This window comes from Pristiophorus japonicus, unplaced genomic scaffold, assembly GCF_044704955.1.
Source record: "Pristiophorus japonicus isolate sPriJap1 unplaced genomic scaffold, sPriJap1.hap1 HAP1_SCAFFOLD_29, whole genome shotgun sequence".
Taxonomy (NCBI): Eukaryota; Metazoa; Chordata; class Chondrichthyes; family Pristiophoridae; genus Pristiophorus; species Pristiophorus japonicus.
Window position 1 is genome coordinate 15029067 of NW_027252668.1, and position 6919 is coordinate 15035985.

The 6919-nt window shown below is 45.8% G+C and overlaps 1 non-coding gene across 1 annotated transcript; it reads left to right on the plus strand.

Moving 5' to 3' along the window:
* Nucleotides 1–2172: 2172 nt before the first annotated feature.
* On the plus strand, nucleotides 2173–2245 carry trnav-uac (transfer RNA valine (anticodon UAC)). Its single transcript has one exon. It is a non-coding gene; the product is annotated as a tRNA-Val (tRNA).
* Nucleotides 2246–6919: the final 4674 nt, after the last annotated feature.

Genomic DNA, 6919 nt, shown 5'->3' on the forward strand with positions numbered 1-6919 from the left:
GCAGCCGAGTTGTCATGCCTCTGCGAGGCAGAGAGGCATTTTTCCGGGAGCTCCACTGCGAGCACCCGGGGATCATTCTCATGAGGGCCATAGCCAGATCCCACGTCTGGTGGCCTGGTATTGACGCGGACTTGGAGCTCTGTGTGCGAAGGTGCACTATTTGTGCCTAACTCAGCAATGCCCCCAGGGAGGCTCCACTGAGCCCCTGGCCCTGGCCTTCCAAACCGTGGTCCCGGGTGCACATAGACTATGCGGGCCCATTCATGGGCCAAATGTTCCTTGTAGTTGTATATGCATTTTCAAAGTGGATCGAATGCAACATTTTAAACTCGAGCACAACCTCCACCACTGTGGAGAACCACACGTGAGAGGTCCCCGGTTTGAACCCTTGTAGAAACATTATTTTGGAGAATACTTTGGCTGTGAAATAAATTGAACACAATTGCCCCCAGGTTCCTTGTCGCATGAGCAGTGAACATTTTAAACCAGTTTCCGAAATACAGACTGTGTAAAGTCAGATAGTGGTGAAAGCTTCATCAATGATTCAAGCTCCTTAAATGATTAACATAAGAACATAAGAAATAGGAACAGGAGTCGACCATTCGGCACCTCGATCCTGCTCTGCCATTCAATAAGATCATGGCTGATCAGACCATGGACTTTGAGTTAAGGGATTCGGAGGCCTGTTCTCTCTCCTCTGAGAAGGTTCACGTTCTACAGTCCAGCCTCTAAAAGGCACCACTCTGTGCACAGTACTTGCCGGGTTTGAGTCCTGAGGATGAGTCATCCACCGAGAGCCACAGGTCGAGGTCATGAATGCTTGGCTCATGGAGATGGCCTTCTGCAGTGTGACTGTAGTATCCGCTGACAGTAGCCTATGAAGAAGGCCCCCGTGGCCGATTCCGATGACAAAGATATCCTGCAGTGCTTCGGTGAGGTGGTCACCAAAATCCCACGGTGCCGCCAGCCTCCTGAGGTCTGCAGCATATTTCGTGATCTCCTGGCCTTCGGGCCGTCGGTGGTTTCAAACCGCTGTCTGGCTGCGAGGATGCTCTCTTTGGGCTTGAGTTGTTCTTGGATCAGTGTTACAAGCTCCTCGTATGCCTTGGTCGCTGTCTTTGCTGGTGCCAGCAAGTCCCTGACGAGGCTATAGACGGCGGGCCCACAACTGGTTAGCAGGATAGCTCGGCACTTATCATCCAGTGTGGCCGGGTTGTCACCTGCCAGGTCGTTTGCTGTGATGAAATGGTCGAGCCTCTCCACAAAGGCTTCCCAATCACCACCATCAGCGAACTGCTGCAACGTTCCAAGGTTAGCCATTTTCGTGTGAAGGTCCGTAATCTCGTCGCTAATTGTTATACCTTCAGGTGCTCTGATGATGACTCCACGAGACAATGTGTCGTGCTTGAACTGTAGTGACATTAGTCCTTTATTGATAACCACAGAGTGAGGATCACACCTGGTGGCCTGACTTTGACACTGGGCCAGGCACACCTGTAAAGGTAAGCTACAAGTCTCCCACTGCAGTGCACTCTGGTGCACACCTTGTAATAGGACAAGCAGTAACCATGTAGAACACATGACAGGTGTCACTGTGGAACAATTTCTCTCACTCAAAGTTAGACACACTACTGTGGGCACCACGAGTTCTAGGTAGCTAGCCATTGACATTCAGGTTCATATATAAATATATATAAATATATCGACATGTATCGTAACTGTTCCCTGGTGGTCAAGGGGTTAAGACCCGGCGCACTAACGTGGTTTAAATACTCGATCAATTCATCGCATAAAAATAAGTGAGGTCTGTGAGACGATTAATAATTGTTGTAATCACCATGAATACCAATACTTTCTTGATAGACCGGGCTTACAGACTATCTGGCTTCTCCATCCCTTTGCCGGGCCCGTGTTCGGGGTTTAATTTTGTAAACTGGGTGAGTTCGCTGATCGCGGGGAGATGGTAGTAGCCTCTGAGGCCCCACTGTGAGGATGTGAAAGTGAACACGGTGGCTGGGTGATCCATGACATTTCTGTAAAGGGCAGCGGAGGAGAAGGATTGAGAACTTTCAGTGTGGGACAGAAGTTGTTTCAGGTGAGCCAACACATTCCCGATCAGCACAGAGGGAGCTCACTGGTAAGCTCCCCTCTGTTGGGGCTGTTGTGCCAGAGGTTTCTGTAGTGTAGTGGTTATCACGTTTGCTTTACACGCAAAAGGTCCCTTGTTAGATCCTGGGTGGAAACATTATGTTTAAACTTGCTGTGGATGAACAATCGGAGGCGAGTTTAGTCTCCCTGCAAATGCTGCCTGACCTGCTGAGATTTCCAGCATTTGCTGTTGTTATTTGCTATTTATTCTCCTGGCAAAAGGGCTCCCTTCTTCCTTAATTGCTTTTTATTTCACTTCAATAAATAGATAACTTTGAGTGAGAGAAAATGGATCACCGAGGACCTTTCGCGTGTGAGACCAACGTGATATCCGCTACACTGCAGCCCATCAAAGGGCGAGAAACCACTGAATATAAAGGATGAGCACACACATATCAGGGGCAGTGCAGTCTGGTCAACGTCAACCCTCCTTTCTTATTCAGCAGTGGCATGAACGGGAGTCAGACGTCACAAAGTTTAATTAAAGAAAGAAATGCAAGTAACACTTCCAAATCTTTTCAGTGTAAAATTCTTTCACTTTATTTGAAATCCTACTGCGGTGAATATGAAAATACGCAAGGTGAGATTTTATCTTCACTACTGATTGTATTTTGTGTGCACGGTATGGATAACCGGTGCTGTTAAATTTGATAAAAAGTTGCCCCAGATTCGTGGTGTCATCGGCAATGAAGACTTTGAACCAGAAAGATAAAATACAGTGAGAAAAATAGGATATGGTTTAACAGTTTAGATGCAAAGCACAGGACAAATGATTGAAGTATGGAGTGTCCCTGAGTTAGCAATTGTTTGATTGTGCAAAAGAAGGTGAGGGGTTAATTAATGATGCGTTCCTGTGAAAGCAAGTGAAAAGTTTTCGAACAAACCATCGGGTGACTGTCAGGTGAGCGCTGCTTGTGATACCTGGTGGCAATGGGCGGGGATTTTAAAGCCCCTTGTATTGCAGAACCTTCATATAGACGAACATCCCATATCGACTGTGTAGACCTTGTGGTGCAACGGTAGTGCGTCTGACTGTAGATGAAAGGGTTGTGTGTTCAATTCATGTCGGGGTCACTGTTCTCTTAGCAATTGCTGTTGCACAATAACCAGAGCCTTGCTGCAATGTCTGTCTTACTGGTTAGTAGTGGTGAGGTTGGGGACAGCATCAAACAAGAAAGAAGTGATGTGTGCAGTGGTGGTACAGCAGTCATCATGCGTGACTTTAATCTACATACTGATTGGGCTAAACACATGGTAGTAATGTGGTGGAGGAGGATTTCATGGAGTGTATTATGGATGGTTTTCTCAACCAAGAAGAGTGCTGGCCATCCTTGACTGGGTGATGTGTAATGAGAAGGGTCTAATTAACAATCTTGTTATGCGCGCCCCCTTGCAGAAGAGTAACATAATATGGTAGAATTCTTCATTAAGATGGAGAGTGTCACAGTTAATCCAGAAACTTGGGTCCTGAACTTCAGGAAAGTTAACTTTGACGGTATGAGGTGTGAATTGGCTAGAATAGACTGGCTACGGATACTTAAAGGGTTGACGGTGGATAGGCAATGGCAAACATTTAAAGATCACACGGGTGACTTCAGCAATTGCACATCCCTGTCTGGAGTAAAAATAGAACGGAGAATGTTGCTCAACCGTGGCTAACAAGGGAAATTAAGGATAGTGTTAAAACCAGGGAAGAGGCAGATAAATTGGCCAGAAAAAGGAACAAATCTGAGGACTTGGAGAAATTTAGAATTCAACAGAGGAGGACTAAGGTTTCATTAGGAGGGGGAAAATGGATTATGAGAGGAAGCTTGCTTGGAACATAAAAACTGACTGCAAAAGCTTCTGTAAATATGTGACGAGAAAAAGATTAGTGAAGACAAATGTAGGTCCCTTGCAGTCGGATTCAGGTGAATTTATAATGGGGAACAAAGAAATGGCAGAAAATTGAACAAATACTTCAGTTCCGTCTTCACTAAGGAAGACACGAATAACCTTCCAAAAGTACTAGGGGACCGTGGGTCTAGTGAGAAGGAGGAACTGAAGGATATCTTTATGAGGTGTGAAATTGATGGGATTGAAGGATGATAAATCCCTGGGGCCTGATAGTCTACATCCAAGAGTACTTAAGGAAGTCGCCCTAGAAATGGTGGATGCATTGGTGATCATTTTCCAACAGTCTATTGACTCGGGATCAGTTCCAATGGACTGGAGGTTAGCTGATGTAAAACCACTTTTTAAGGAGGGAGGGAGAGAGAAAGCGAATAATTATAGACCGGTTAGCCTGACATCAGTCATGGGGAAAATTTGGAATCAATTATTAAGGATGAAACAGCAGCGCATTTGGAAAGCAGTGACATGATCAGTCCAAGTCAGCATGGATTTATAAAGGGATGGATTTATGCTTGACAAATCTTCTGGAATTTTTGAGGATGTAACTAGTAGAGTGGACAAGGGAGAACCAGTGGATGTGATGTATTTGGACTTTCAAAAGGCTTTTGACAAGGGTCCACACAAGAAATCGGTGTGCAAAATCAAAGCACATGTTATTGGGGGTAATATACTGACATGGATAGAGAACTGGTTGGCAGACAGGAAGCAGAGAGTCGGGATAAAAGGGTCATTTTCAAAATGACAGGCAGTGGCGAGTGGAGTGCCGCAGGGCTCAGCGCTGGGACCCCAGCTCCTTACAATGTACATCAATGATTTGGATGAAGGAATTGAGTGTAATATCTCCATGTTTGCAGATGACACTAAACTGGGTGGCGGTGTGAGCTGTGAGGGGGACGCTAAGAGATTGCAGGGTGACTTGGACAGGTTAGATGTGTGGGCAAATTCATGGCAGATGCAGTATAATGTGGATAAATGTGAGGTTATCCACTTTGAGGGCAAAAACGTGAAGACAGAATATTATCTGAATGCTGGCAGATTAGGAAAAGGGGAGGTGCAACAAGACCTGGGTGTCATGATTCATCAGTCACTGAAAGTTGACATACAGGTATAGCAGGCAGGAAAAAGGTAAATGGTATGTTGGCCTTCTTAGCTAGGGGATTTGAGTATAGGAGCAAGGAAGTCTTACTGCAGTTGTACAGGGCCTTGGTGAGGCCTCACCTGGAATATTGTTTTCAATGTTGGTCTCCTAATCTGAGTAAGGACGTTCTTGCTATTGAGGAAGTGCTGCGAAGGTTCACCAGACTGATTCCCGGGATGGCTGGACTGACATTTGAGGAGAGACTAGATCAACTCGGCATTTATGCATTGGAGTTGAGAAGGATTCGACGGTATCTCATCGAAACAAACAAGATTCTGATGGGACAGGACTGGTTAAATGCGGGTAGATTGTTCCCGATGTTGGGTAAGTTGGAGCAGGCTCGAGGGGCTAGATGGCTCACTCCTGTTATAATTCTTATGTTCTTATGTTCTTATAGCAATTCTGGAAGAATAACATTGAAACGAAATGTGACCTGACACCCAGAAAAAAGTGTTAAGGCAGAAGGTTAAATGCTGCATCCCTTTCTGCAAAAAAATCCTTTCACAAACATTTCTCTGACCGAAACAGCACAAAACAAAAATGTTCCTTTCAAAGTCATTAATCTCCCGAATTTCCGTGCCCCGCGAATCTCCTGAATCAGATGCCTCTCGTTTTGCCGACTAAATCCATGTCTCTTTGCAATGTAGTGCTCCCACCCACACTATAAAATGTGCCACTAACTTATCGAATCATGGAATGGTTACAGCACGGAAGGCCGTTCGGCACATCGAGCCAGTGCCGACTCTCAGCGAGTCCCACTCCCCCGCCCTTTCCCCGTAGTCCTGCAATTGTTTTTCCTTCAGACACTTATTAAACTCACACCTGAAAGATAAGATTGAGTCTGTCTCCACCGCCCTTTCAAGCCGTGCATCCCAGATCCTAACCACTCGCTCCTGTTCCTTTGTGCAAAGTCTGGGAAACACGAGATCAATTCCTGCCACACTCACAGCCTTCCAAAATATAGCACCTTCAATCTATTCTCGTAAAACCAGCTCCTGAAGTATCGGCCAGCTGTGTAGGTTAAAGCTCTGGTTATGTTCCTAGCACTGGGTCAATCGCAGTGGTTCTGTAGTGTAGTGGTTATCACGTTCGCCTAACATTGTTCAAATAAATATTAGAAAAAATTGAATAATTGACATTAATGGTTCAATATTAACAAAGTTGGTGTTTGTTTCTGCTGATGTTAATAACCCTTCAACTAGGCTGGAGTTTAACATTTTGATATTTCAAATAACAGTGTTCATATTTGATGTCTCCAAGATAAGAGAGACTAATTCATGTCCTGTTTCTGATTGCTCCATTTTTGATCGGGTCAGAGGAGCGGTGAGAGATCGGGGCCCAGGAGCGACGTGTTCGGGGCTCTAGAGAGCCGAGGCCCCAGGGACAGCACGGGCCAGCCCACACTGCGATCTATGGAGAGTCGGCGTATGTGTACACACTAGGACCATGCAGCAGAGCTTGGCCTATGGGCGTTTTGGATAATCCTTGCAACTGCACCAAGACCTAGCTCTGTCAAGCCCGTGTGGTGGCGGGTGTGCAACGGTCACCACACATTAAAACAATCCACCCACAGGCATCTTCCACCCTTCAGGATGTATTTCGGGACCTAGATTGTCAGGTCCCTCATCGAAACACCTGTTAACCCATCCCTTTTTAGTGTGGAAACAAGTCATCCTCGATACGAGGGACTGCCTAATACTATACTATTAACAAAATGCAGTGTCTCACAGCCCTGTTACA